General features: G+C 46.2%; 1 long non-coding RNA gene across 1 annotated transcript in view; it reads left to right on the top strand.

Annotated features, from left to right (window-relative positions):
* LOC146862945 (uncharacterized) overlaps nucleotides 1–2021 on the top strand; it is a 32855-nt gene extending 30834 nt beyond the window's left edge. The window contains exon 3 of the long non-coding RNA XR_014978534.1: nucleotides 1877–2021. This is a non-coding gene — a long non-coding RNA (uncharacterized LOC146862945). The remainder of the gene's footprint in view (nucleotides 1–1876) is intronic.
* Nucleotides 2022–13668: the final 11647 nt, after the last annotated feature.

A 13668-nucleotide genomic window follows, 5' to 3' on the forward strand; every position in this document is an offset into this window, starting at 1 on the left:
ATGGGTGATACAAAGCAGCTTGAACGTGGCTCTTCTGGCAACCAGTACCCAATGCAGGGCTTTCAAGGCAGGGGACATGTGGTCTTGTGGTTTTATATGCAAGAGTAGTCTGGCAGCCGTGTTCTGAATCTGTTGTAGTCTTTTCATGGTCATTAAAGGTGATCCATGGTAGAGGCTATTTGCGTAATGGAGTTTGGACAAAACAAGAGAGATGGTAGCCTGGGAAGATTTGTCGCAGTGTTTTTATAGTACCAAATCTTGATCTTGCTACTTTGGGACTAGGGCATTCATTGATAGTTTGGAGACCATGGTCATTCCGAGGTGTCTTACTTACTTTGATATTTTAGGCGGTGTTCCCGGATCATCAGGCCACATGAAGAGTGGGTCATAATGTTTCCAATTGTCACACGTGAGTATTCCCATTTTGGAAGCATTCAATTTGAGATGGCTCCACATCATCCATTGATGCACAGCTCAGAGACAACTGAAAATTGTCGAGTTTCCAATATCTTTGGGGCATTGCAGTTGAAGCAGTATTTGCATGTCATCTGCATAGTTATAGCACGTGAGATGAAATTGATTGATCAGTGCCAGTAATGACTTCATGTAGATGTTGAAAAGCATGAGTGAGATAATAGAGCCTTGAAGGACCCCTGCTTTTGTGAAGTATAGTTTGGACGAGAAAGGTTGCAGAGGTAGGGCACATAAGAGCATGTGGTGCGGGGGATCAAGCACGGCTCCTCCTCCTCCTGTAGCATGGCAGTGTGGGGCACCGAGTCCTTAGGGCAGCAACAGAACCTCATGAACCTCCCATGCCACAGGAGGTGGTAGAGAGCTTATGAACGTGTGGCACGGGGGAATCAGGCACGGCCCCTACTCCTCCTGTAAAACGGCAATGTGGAACAACGGGTCCCCAGGGCAGCAACAGAACCTCCGGAAATTCCCACTGGAGGTGGTAGGATGCTTAAGACCACCCAACGCAGGGGAATAAGGCACGGTCCGTCCGCCTCCTGTAGCACGGCAGTGTGGGACAACAAGACCCTGGGCAGCAACAGAACCTCCTGAACTTCCCGAGCCATGGGAGGTGGTAGGGTGCTTAAGAGTGTGCGGCACGGGGTAATCAGGCACAGCCTCTCCTCCTCCTGTAGCACAGCAATGAGGGACAACAAGCCCCCATGGCAGCAACAGAACCTCCTGAACTTTCTGCACCGCAGGAGGTGGTAGGGCACTTAAGAGCACACAGCAAAGAGTAATCAGGCATGGCCCCTCCTGCTCTTGTAGCATGGCAGTGTAAGACAATGAGTCCCCAGGGCAGCAACAGAACTTCCGGAGCTTCCAGCATCGCAAGAGGTGGTAGGGTGCTTAAGAGCACATGGGGGAATAAGGCACTGCCCCTCCTCCTCGTGTAGCACAGCAGTGTGGGACAACAAGTCCCCAGGGCAGCAAAAGACCCCCCCCCCAACTTCCCACACCGCGAGCAGCAGTAGGGTACTTAATAGCGCGGGGGAATTGGGCACAGCCCCTTCTCCTCCGGTAGCACAGCAGTGTGGGACGAGTCCCCAGGGCAGAATCAGAACCTCCTTAACTCCTCTATATCGTATTTCTCTCAGTACTGACAAACTCTACTTTTCACAATAGGGTGTGATCGTTTAAATCACCCAAAATCTCTCTACCAAGTTTGTCAGGCACAAATTTCCAAGGTACAAACTTTCTCAGTACTTCCACAACAAAGAAATGACTTATCACAAATGTAACCAGGAATGACTTTGCTTTGCTATGATACACAATAACAAATATAGTATTTTTCAACAAATATGCAGGTTATATTTCACCTTGCTTGTGGTTTTCCCTAAACTTTCTCTTTTTTTCCTTTCAGATTACATCACAAGGGTAGTTGCCCAGGAGTCCCAATTTAACCTTTCCATGAAAGTGACTATTCTCTCAGGTGTCTGCACTTTACCTTAATTGTTCTTCTTTGTGTCTTTACTCCTTATTAATTTCAGGTTTTATTTTTCAGGTTCTGTAGGGGCTCCTCTGGGGGCTGAGTGCAGCAAAAACAAAAGGTAAGGGCTGCAACAGAAGAGTTCCCTCTAGCTTGAAGGTCTTCGATCAGGAGTGGAGATTGACCTGTGGCAGTGGCTTTCAATACTCTAGCCACACCTAAACCGTGCTCAGCATGGCCGCATATTTATCAATGGTTCCAATCTTCACCACAGTTTCCTTTGCCAATGCCTCCCTCAGCAATCTAAAACAGCAACAAAAAGAGGCAACTCAAGGCCTCCCTCTTGAATCTGATAAAGGCTAAGTCCTTTAAAAAAAACTGCTAATGCTTACCAACACAGAACCTCATTAGCTGGTGGAGAGAGACCAAATAGCCTCTGTCCTGCCACTTTGGAGGGGAGGGGCAATGATAGTAAAAGCAGGGGCTGCTGGGCCACAGCCTTGGTAGTTGGGTGTATTTGCCTCTGATACCCTCAGGTCCATCCTGTAACATTTTTGCAAACTGGGTCAAGTACACCCTTTCCGCACTTGACTTTTAGGGTAATGAGGATCGTCAGTCAGAGCCTTCCCTGGGAGGTAGTGTAGGGTTAAATGCTCGGGACTCAAGCAGTTAAATAGCAGGCACAATTATTCATTGTTCAGTCCAGTGCTTTCCTATACTTTCTTATATCACATCTTTTAGACCTGCTATCCTTGGCATGGTTTCCCCCTAACTTTTTCCATCAGACCTCTAATTTTTGCTGCTTCATTTTTGCTGCCCTTGGGACTCTGCACACTTTACCACTGCTAACCAGTGCTAAGTGCTTGTGTTCTCTGCTCAAAACATGGTAATATTGGCTAATACCCAATTGGCATATTTAATTTACTTATAAGGCCCTTATAAAGGGCACTACATGTGCCCAGGGCCTGTACATTAAATGCTACCAGTGAGCCTGCAGCACTGATTGTGCCACCCACTTAAGTAGCCTTTTTAATATTGTCTCAGGCATGCCATTGCAGAGCCTATGTGTGAGCGGTTTTAACCTGCCATGCCGACCTGACAAAATAAACCCTGTGCAAGCCCAAACTTTAATACATATACGTCACCCCTAGCGTAGGCCCTGGACAGCCCAGAGGGTAGGGTGCAATGTGTTTAAAAAGCACAACATGTACTTTTAAGATTTGCATGTCCCGGTAGTGAAAGACTCTTAAATTTGTTTTTCACTACTGCAGGGCCTAGCTCTCCCACAGTATAACATTGGAGTTGCCTATTTACATTTTATAAGAGTAATTTTGAAACAGGAAAAGATTACTGGTTCATATTTGGTGTCTCTGGAAGCCCAATTTAAACTCCTAACATATGGTGAAGTCGGATTTTAAATTACTTTTCTGAAAGTTACACTTTTTGAAAGTTGGCATTTTCTTGCCTTAGCATTTGGTACTTGCAGCCTGTCTCTGGTCACATGGCTGGGTGTAGCTGGCTGTTGGGCTTTGTGTATTCCTCCTAGACAGACACACAAAATGGGAGTTTAGATGTGACTGGATGGACCATTCACCTGAATAAGCTGTGTCCTTTCTCCACACAAAGGACAGCAAACTCCCTGTAGGTAGTCTGGAGCCAGGGCAGGGAAGGCAGGGCATCTGTGCACTTCAAATGTATGACTCCAGAAGCATCTCCCCCTTTCAAAGGCACCACTTTGTACAAAAGACGGACCTCAGACAGCTCTTCGGAACCAACGCATCTCTCTGACTGTGCGCAGCATCCGCAACACCAGAATTTGCATCGCAAGCCCCATCAATGGGACCCTCGATGCCGACGTAGGTCCTTGCATCGCAGCCTCACCTCATCTCGTAACCAACGCATTTCTTTGGCTGCGCGATGCATCTTCGGCGCCAATCCTCACACCGCTACACAAACCAGGATTTAAAGTACTTTGTTTAGTGGGCCTAACTGGGTCCCTGTGGCCAGCCCGTGCTCCATCACGTTCGGCCTGAACTTGTGACTTTGACCAGGTCCGGCATGACCAAATATCCACAGTTGGCGCTTTGTGCTTTTTGACTCTATTTTTACCTAAAGTGTTAAAAAGTCAATATCCCCACTTCTGCTATTTTTTAGTTGTTATTTTGGTCTTGTTTTATTTATTAGATTAAGCTCTATTGTTCTAACATGGTGTGGGATCCTTTTGAGTGTGATGTTTTCACTGCTTTACTGTTTGAAGTGTTGCACAAATACTTTACACTAAGTTAAGCCTGACTGCTCTGTGTGAAGTTACCAGAGGGTGAGAACAGGTTAATTTTGGGTTTGCTTGTGCCTTACCTTGACTAGGATTGTGGTTGCTGCCTTACCAGGGCTCACACTCCAGTCAACCAGTAACCCAATTTCTAACACCACCACAACAAAATACTACACACAATAAATGTTAATCACCACAAGGTTGCTACAGGTGCTGAAGAGATTATCTACAAAGAAATTAGTAGACTAGATGAAAGAGCAAATGTGATCTCGCCTTGAGAGCAGATGATTAACTTCTGTGGTTCAATAACCCATGGGTCAGGAGATAATTCGTTTACTAGACAGTCCTCTTTAAGCAGGGTTATTGTTAGAGCATGGACCCCATATATTTGCCTGTAGTAAACTTCACAGTCAAAGTTCAGTTCAGGGGATGATTTTGCCTGAAATGTGTGGCACTTGTCAGGCTTAAGCCTGAGTGTATGAATCACAGCCACACAGAGGCCCAGATGCCCTTGTGGAAGCAATGACTCAGCCAGGCACCACAAATCCTTCTCTTTGCATAGCATCCGATTAAGGGGCAGTGGCTCTAGTGAAAGTCAGTTCCTATCGGGCAGGTTTGGCACTCCAGAAGGTTGGCTTTCATCCTCTTGCCCATGGTGTAAGTCTCTAGTCTCGGTGCGCTGAAGGTAGTGCTAAAACTATTTTGCTGCCCTCTGGTGGTAATTACTGCAGTAAGTACACTGGAAGGAGGCAGGAGAAAATCAGTGAGTTGGTTCTGCTCAGAGATATCACAACAAGTTGGTTCACTCAAGGCAGGAGTACATTTACCTGTTTACCATCCAGGGAACAGTTCAGTCCCAACAGTCTCAAAGATCATCTGATACCACTGGTGATGGGGTCCAGGATCTGTCAAGTATGTAACTGGAATAATTGTTCAAAATTAGACCTGTGACCAAACATGTAGATTACCGTAGGTCCAAAAAATACACACTATGAAGGTAACAAATATTTGTCATATCTCTTATTGTGGATTAGTTTATGCAGTCATTTTGCATAGGTGCTGGTGCATAGGTGTGGGTGCATGGGTGCTGGGGATAAGGGCTTCCATGTTTGACACCCTCGGCCCCTACCTACAATGAGAAAAGACAAAACTAAACGTTCCAGAACAGAAAGCATTTACGGGGAAGGGCTCAGTGCTGAAAGAAAGAGTCACACACAAGAATGATGCAATTCATTTTATTACAGCAGCAGTACCGATTCAGATGGACTGAAAGGAGATGGGGCAGGAGATGGAGGGAACAGGAAGTGGGCATTATCATGTCTCTCTGTAGGGAAGCAAAGGAGTTAGGCAGGACAACAGTTTCAAGGCAGTGCAGTTGCACTGGAAGAACACATCTGTGACATTATGCCAGCGGGTGAATATTACGAGAACATCATACAATAATCCCTCACAGTTGTGACAGCATGTCATGAGCAGTGGGTGTACACTGCTTCAAACTCATGCCAATGGTTGTGCACTGCTGTGATGTCATGCCACTGATTATGCACTGTAATAAAGTCAGAGCAGTGTACAGAAGCATCCGTGGTCCACCTGGGCATCTTTCAGTTCTTGAGTCTAAATTAGAAGAAGCTGTGGCAGTATGCCCAAAGTTTTGGACTGCAATGACATTATGGCAGTGATTGTGTCATATTTCCCCTCATTTATTGGGTTTACTCCTGGTTGAGCCCCTAAAACGTAAAAGGTAGTTAGAGCCTTTTTGGAGAAAAGTAGAACTGGTAGGTGTCTCACTGTCAGACCTGTCTGCCTTAGGGTGGTCTTTCCCCAAACGTTTTGCCTTCATCCTCCTATTTTTCTGAAATTTGTTTTTGCTGGTCTTAGAACTCTGCGCACTTTACCATGGCTAATCAGTGCTAAAGTGCTTGTGCTCACTCCATAAAGCATGGTACAATTGGCCTAAACCTAATTGCCATATTTTATGTACTTATATGTCCCCAGTAAAATGGTATTTCATATAGCCAGGGCCTGTAAATTGAATGCTACTATTGCAGCACTTATAGTGCCACCTACTTCAGTAACCCCTTATATCATGCTTCAGGTCTGACATTGCAGCCTGTATGCAGTTTTAAACTGCCAATTCGACTTGCCAAGCCTTAACAATATACACTATATATCCACAGAGTATATAGAAATCATGTGCATTAGGACTATCATGCATATTATAAACAGTTGAGTAACAATTATGCATATTTGGGCAGAAGCCAAATATGCCCAATCATATTTTATCACCCATTCCTACTAGTTCTACCTAGATTGGTTGTAACCAACCTTTTAACCGCATGGTTGAGTGCTCATGACGGAGTGGTTCCGTCATGCTGCGGCCGTTGGCGGCCACTCCGCCCACGCGGCGCTAATTCCCCGCCTGTCTGGGCGATTAGCGCAGTGGGCGGAGACGTGACGAGACCACTCCGTCATGAGCACAGCTCACCCGTGGCTCGTGACGGAGTGGTTCCGTCACGAGCACAGCGCCACCGCACCTGCCCCCAAACCCCCCCAGCGCCGCGGCGGAATTCCTGCCGCGGCTAAGGGGTTAAGATCAGTTCAGAATCAGTGTCTATAAGACACTGCTATTATTTTGCTCCTTTTTCCTTCCACTTTCCAAGCGCCATGATGACTTTGTGGTGTTTTAGCACTTAATAAGTATTTCATTCAGTCATTCATTCACTCATTCATTCATCCATCCTCCTGTGCTTGGCCTCTGGGTCAAACAGATTATTCTTTTTGATGACAGACACGCACAGCACATTTTCAAGAGTTTCAAAAAGAAAAGATTATTAAGTCGAATGATCGCAGAGTTATCAACAAGAATGAAGTCAGTGGGATCAGACATATGTAATGTGTATTTGTACAGCGCACTATCCCACGAGGGTACCCTGGCGCCGATGTGTATAATATAATGCATAAAAGTCCAGGAGGCAGACAAGAGATCTAATAATAAAGAAATGAATCAATTTATGCTGACTAATTATCTGCCAAAGGAAAATTACAGAATGCAGGAAGTACCATCCATTGATTATCAAGCAATTGACATCCCAGTACTTTGATACTTGTCTGTATCTGCTGAAAGCTGAACAAGGGGTTTCACTATCTCTAGCCACTGGTGCTATACAGGTGCTGTGAAAGCTGCGGGAAGGGTTCCACTGGGGCTAGGGTGTTCTCAGACACCATGACCAACATCTTGGTACTTGCCTCTTCAGTTATCTCCTGGTGTAATGGGCATGTGTGCCCTCTTTGTTTGCCCCCGGGGCACTTTGCAATAACAAGAAACCGCAGGCGCTTGTGCGCCCCCTTCTGTTATAGAGATAGTGCTGGCGCACATGAGGTGTCAGTGCTATCTCTAAGAGGGCATTTCCTCATTTGCATGGGAACGCAGCCTCAGGCAAATGAGAGAACCTCTTTACCTTTGCGCCTATGTTGTATTATAGATGCATGCACTGAGGCAAAGAAGCTGTGAGGGGATGCACTGAAAGTTCTTCACAACAAGGTGCGCGCCCTGATGGCAGCTCTTTGCAGGGGGGAAAGGGGCCCCTATGAAACCCCCCAGAAATCCCCTTGCTGGCAGGTGCAATCACTCACTGCACCCTCCAGAAAGGGGATCTCTAATACCTCTTTAAAGGGTTGCCGCCTGCACAGTGAAACAAGGAGCAGCTTTGTAGCTGGCCCTCCATATTTCACTTGGATGGTCTGCCCCCAGGGCAGTACATGTTCACAGCAGCCTTGGGGGCAGCACATTCTCTGTAATAGGGCACACTTTCCTTGTTTGTGGAGACGCCTCTAGAGCAGTGGGGTTTGGTTTACACTGGCACTGACACCGACATGTTGCGAGGTGGGTGGATGACTGGAGAAGATGGAACCACAGCATTGCTTTTATGGAATTTCTTCTAGTACTGTTGGCAATAGAGCTGTGGGGACATAAACTGTCCATCAAAAATATGGCCTTTTTGACGGACAGTGAAGCTGCGCTGAGAGTGTTCAATAAATTGTCTGCATGAGGGATGGTAGCTGAAGCTGCTACGAGAACTGGTCAGGACCCCTCAGGCTTATACACAAATGTGACGAGGCAATCATATCTGTATCTTCATTTCGTTTGTACACGGCAAACGCCACTAAGGGCTTCACAGTGCATGATCAGCAGCGAAGAGCCTTAACAAGCTAAGCAAATAGTGGAGTCTTTTTAGGTTTTGGCTACAGACAGCTTTAGTTATCTGTTGGCCAGACCTATTGATTTCAATATATACATATCATGGGCTTTTGGTCAGCCCCTGGCTCATGACTGGATGGCTTTGTTGTCTGTTTCAGTTGTCTCATGTGATTGATGCCTTCCCGCCATATGCTTGCATTTGCCTCGCCCAGGAGCATTTCTGTCTCACAATGTTCTGTTTGGTTGGCTTGTATCCCTCCAAAGCATTTTGCAATTTTAGAATGCATTGTTTAAAGATGCCTAAACATAGGCAAATATAATAGTTTCTTTTTGCCAATAATAGCAATGTTTCTCTTTTAGAAAGGAATGTATTTGATATCAAAGGAGTATACCTAGTACAACCATTTTGCCATAAAACCTATAATCCGAAGAATATAGCCATTTCTCACCTTGAATTTTATCAGCCAAAACTAATGTGCCGAAATTTTGCACTCCACTCCAAAAAGGCCAAGGTTCCTTTTTCTATAACAAATTAGCAGCTCCTCCAGGCGCCCTGAACGCAAAGTCTTCAACTGCATCATCACACCCTCTAAACTGTACATTCTTGTTTCCATCACAATCTTATCACTGGTGTCAAAGGGTTTCAGAACAATAGCTCCCACAATGTCCTTCTTCATACCACAAAAGCCCACAAAACGACCCATTAATAGGTACAACATTCCACCAACCCTAAAAAGTAAATATTACTGCTCCTTATTCACAGGGCTTATTGCCTCTTCTTTTGCTGCCACAAGTTTTATCTTTGGATCAATTCCTTCCCTGCAGTTTATTGGCCCAGTTTGGGGATGAGTAGCTGGAGTACTGTACTGTACTGTACTGAGAATGACTTCCGGAAGCAGGTCTCAGAGCACATGAAAACTACTGCAGAGCTTGCTTAGTGATAATATGACCATCAAACAGCCGCGGTGCGTCCATTGGGGCGTAGGGGCGTAGCCCCACCAGCCAGCCCTGCTTGGACCCGCGGCTGAGAACAGCAGACTTTCAATCATGTTTAGTGCAATACATGATCATCTCATTTACTCAGGAACCTAGCAAAACACACCTACTGAATGAGCAGCAAGAGCTTGGACCCGCGGCTGAGAACAACTGACAATTATGTCAGTCAGCATGACGTCAGACCACCCGTGGGCGGTCCGGCGTCATGTTGACTGACATGCAGTCAGACCGTCACCAGGGGCATGGAGCAGCACAATGCACAAGTGCGCATGAGTGGGGACGGAGGACGAATTTTCGCACCGTGCCCAGTCATGCGCACTTGTGTTTGCAGTTCTGGTGCATGCCCATTAGGAGAGCGAGGGTTGAGCAAAGGCTCAAAACTCGGTCACCTAATGGGCAGGCGGGCGGAGTGTAAAACGTGCCCCCAGCCAATCCTGGCGCTGCCAGCAGCACCAGGATTGGCTGAGAGGGTTTTGCACGCCCACTTGCAAGCAGTCAGTGATGTGTGCGTGGCTGTTCCCGAGTGTAGGCGCCATTGCGCCAATGGACCCGTCACCCGAGGCAGCGGACCGACCTGCTCAGGTAGGATTTTTTAATTTTGTTTCAAAACTCCCCCCCCACCTCCGCGATACACCCCCCCCCCCCCCCGCGACACCCCACGAGCCGCAACTGCCACCAGTTACTGACTGGGCACTCTGACAGGATGAGAACTATATCACATGAGCCTCTCGGGTAGCATAATTTCACGCTCCCTTTCACTGCATCAGCCTTAAGGACACGAGATGGCTAGTGGTGTCGCGCTTTACAAAGAAACCTAAAAATAAAATAAAACAAACATTTTGCTTCTGTCTGTAAGGGTCTGCTTTAATGGGTTGCTTTTATGAGTGGTTCCCATGCAGCATTGGCCAGTACAGGGAAAAGAGAGAAGAGCAAAGTTCAGAATCTATTTAAAACCAAAATAACTATCAGAAAGGTAGCTTGGCCAGACCTCTAAGTCTGATACACCTGCCAAAAACAATAATATGTATGTGTAACTAATTGTATACAAACTATTCATACTTGTTTATGTGACCACTTGAGTAGAAATTGTGATTTCAGTGTAGGGGACATGTCCTCAGCGCATCATGGACAGGGAACACCAATGCATTAATGCAGGGACCACTGAGCAGTTGACCCGCCTCTAATGAAGTTTGATTGTCAGGGAGCATAGCTGGATGTGGGCAGGCCACAGAAAGGTGAAAGGTTCTGATACCTTAGGCCAGACTCTTCAGTGGTCCAGTTTCTGCAGTTGGGCCTAAAAGCAGAATTTTCAGGTTGAGCCTGAGTGAGCAAGCCCTAGCGCATGTGCTCTCACTTGCGAGACTTTTATGTTTAACAATGGGTTGTAAACCCGCCCATTGCTTGCTATTTAATGCCATTAATGCCACTGTTTTTTGCTCCCTTCTAATTGGGCAGCTCTTGCCAGGTGTCACGTTCTTTTATTTCTGTGTCAATTGGACCAAGCACAGATTCATTAAGTGTCATTACTGTGCCTCCGCTGGCCATCCACTGCTTTTACTGTGATTCAAGTAGTATTTATTCTATATAAAAAAGCACTATAATGAGGTCAACGCCATCTGCGCCATGCAGCTTTTTCCGACCTCCGATCCCTGTTTGTTCTCCCCCCCACCCACCCTCAGTCCCTGTTTCTTCTCCCCACCTGCCCTCCCGTCTGTTTTTCTTTCCCAGCCACCCTGTCCCTTCTCACTGCTGTCTCTGCTCTCCCCCTCCCACCCTACCATCTCTGTTCTCCCCCTCCAACCTGCCCTCCCGCCCCTGTTTTTCTCCCCTTGCCACCCACCCTCTCGTCCTGGTTTCATCCCTCTATCCCTGTTTCATGCCCCATCCCTGTTTCATCTCCCCCTTATCCCCGTTTCTTTTCCCCCTCCCACCCGTTCTTTCATCTGTTTTTGCTCTCACCTCCCACCAGCCTGATCCTATTTCTTCTCCCATCCCCGACCATCCACCCATCACTGTTTCTTCTACCCCCTCCTATTCATCCATCCTTTTCTTCTACCCCTCCCACCCTCCCTCCCACCCCTGTTTCTTCTCCCTCCTGTGTCTCTCTCACCCCCAAACCGCCCGTTATTCTCCTGAACGATTGCTCTTCACCATCACCGAATGACCTTTCAGGCAGCTTAAATACAGAGGAAGACTTGTGAGTACAGAGCCCTGGACCGTGAACCCCACTGGTCCCCAAACTGAGAGCTGAATGAACTTACAAAACGGCTAGAAACTGAACCTTTCAAACTTACCCTCTGCATACATATGACATCATTACTTCTTCAGATAGTTGCACCGCTGCACTTATACATTTAAGTGGACTGGAAAGATGTGCTCTTCAGCACAGCTTCACAAATTGAATCGACTGGCATGCCAGGGACATACCGTTAGAAAAAGAGCGGAAAGGTGGTAAAAACACCTTCCCATGCAAGCTAACGAGGCCAGCATGTTCAGGTGCGCTCCTTGACTCACCGTGTGACACTGTAGGATCAGCAGCACCAAACACTTGTCATCTGTACTTCACACCAAGTCATCTCACACAAGCCAGCTTGTGTTCATGAGCCAGGTAGAAGGCTGTCAGAGTTTCAGCAGTCATCTTTCATGCAGATATTGCAAGAAGTAACCATGACAAACCATCCCAGTATGCTTTCCAATATACCCTTTTACCCTACAACATTAAATGGAAGTCCTCTAGAATGTATTTACGGCGACGTTATTTTTCATTTCCATCGGCGTTATGCAAGCTTTAAGTACTTATAATACTGAACAACCAGTGCACAGTATATAAATCTCAGTTTTCTTTCAAATTAATGAACATCGCACTGATTTCTTTTTAACAAGGAGCCCCGCAGCTTGCTGCATTTAACAACAATGGTTCCGTTAGCAGCGGTACGAGTAAAGTGGACACTGGAGTTTGGTAATTCAATTCAACACTATGGATTGTTCCTTTAATTGCTTTTTAACCTTTATCAACTCTTGCCATTTTCATCAGAGAGATGTAAATGGAATTGGAATGGAGACATTGCATTTTGACGTTAAGCTGATAAACACCTGTGATTGACAAGCGGCAGGGGATGTTCGGAGTGCTTCCAGAATGGGCAGATTTAAGCCCTGTCATTTACTAAATGCTAATGCAGGTGAAATGTTAAAGAAGAAACTCCTTTATACGTCCACACGAAATGGATTGTGTGTGTGTCCACAGCTGAGTGACAGCACCACTTAAGAAAGGATGACTTCAAAACCCACCAGCTTTCATGCACAAACCCCAATGTTTGTTGACACATTTTATCGTCACTGCTTGACTTTCATCAAATCTTCATTGAAAGCATACAAATGTGTAGAACCTTCGGTTATTTGGTGTACGTGTGGCAGACATCACAGTCAGAAGGCACATGCAACAAGTACACCACAAGGCATTGATTGGTCTCACTAATGGGGAAGTGGTCCATATAGCCATATAGCATCTTCTCCCTAGTTTTCATTGATTGCGGACACTGTGGCATTGCTCTTATCTACCTTCGAACGCATCTATTCATTTTTGTGCTTTTTGTTGACTGCAGAGGGATGGGATTTCTTTCACCAGAAGTCACAGGTTCAATGCAGAGGCGGTTGTTACATGATAAGATTTGGGGAATTCACTGCTAGGGGCTTTCATAGGTTTCCATTTCAAGCACTCACCTTAATGCTGCTTACATTCCCTCCGCTCTACGCTGTAATCTCCGGATTTTTTTTAAAGAAGTAAATTGTCTTTCAAAACTAGCGTGCGTGCTCCATAGATAGCAATATTATTCCATGTATGTTAAAGACGAGTCGGTAAAAACACTGTACGGGGAATGCTGTGGGTGAAAACGTTCCCCGCACTTCCCATATGCATGCAACTTTCTGCATTCCTGGAATGGTAAAGAGGTTGGCAGATGTTGGCCTGCAGCAGCTCCAAGAGTTAACACTACGGCCCACATTTGCATAGTTTTGCAGGAGCGCCCACAGGGCTTTAAAGCATATAGTCGACGACAGCGCCCGTTTGCACTGCTTTTCTTCAAAGAACGCCTACGCAAAACCTTAGTACATTTGGGCCCAGGAGAGAGAGTGTAGTCTTACGGGTGTGTACTGTTTATTTTTTTATATTCATTCTTTATAGGAAGCAGCTACCGAGTAGTAGGATGAGATTAGAGTTCTAGGCAAGGGTGTCCAAAGTGGTTTCAGGAGGGACGTTTCAGC

Source organism: Triturus cristatus, chromosome 2_2, assembly GCF_964204655.1.
Source record: "Triturus cristatus chromosome 2_2, aTriCri1.1, whole genome shotgun sequence".
NCBI classification, from domain to species: Eukaryota; Metazoa; Chordata; class Amphibia; order Caudata; family Salamandridae; genus Triturus; species Triturus cristatus.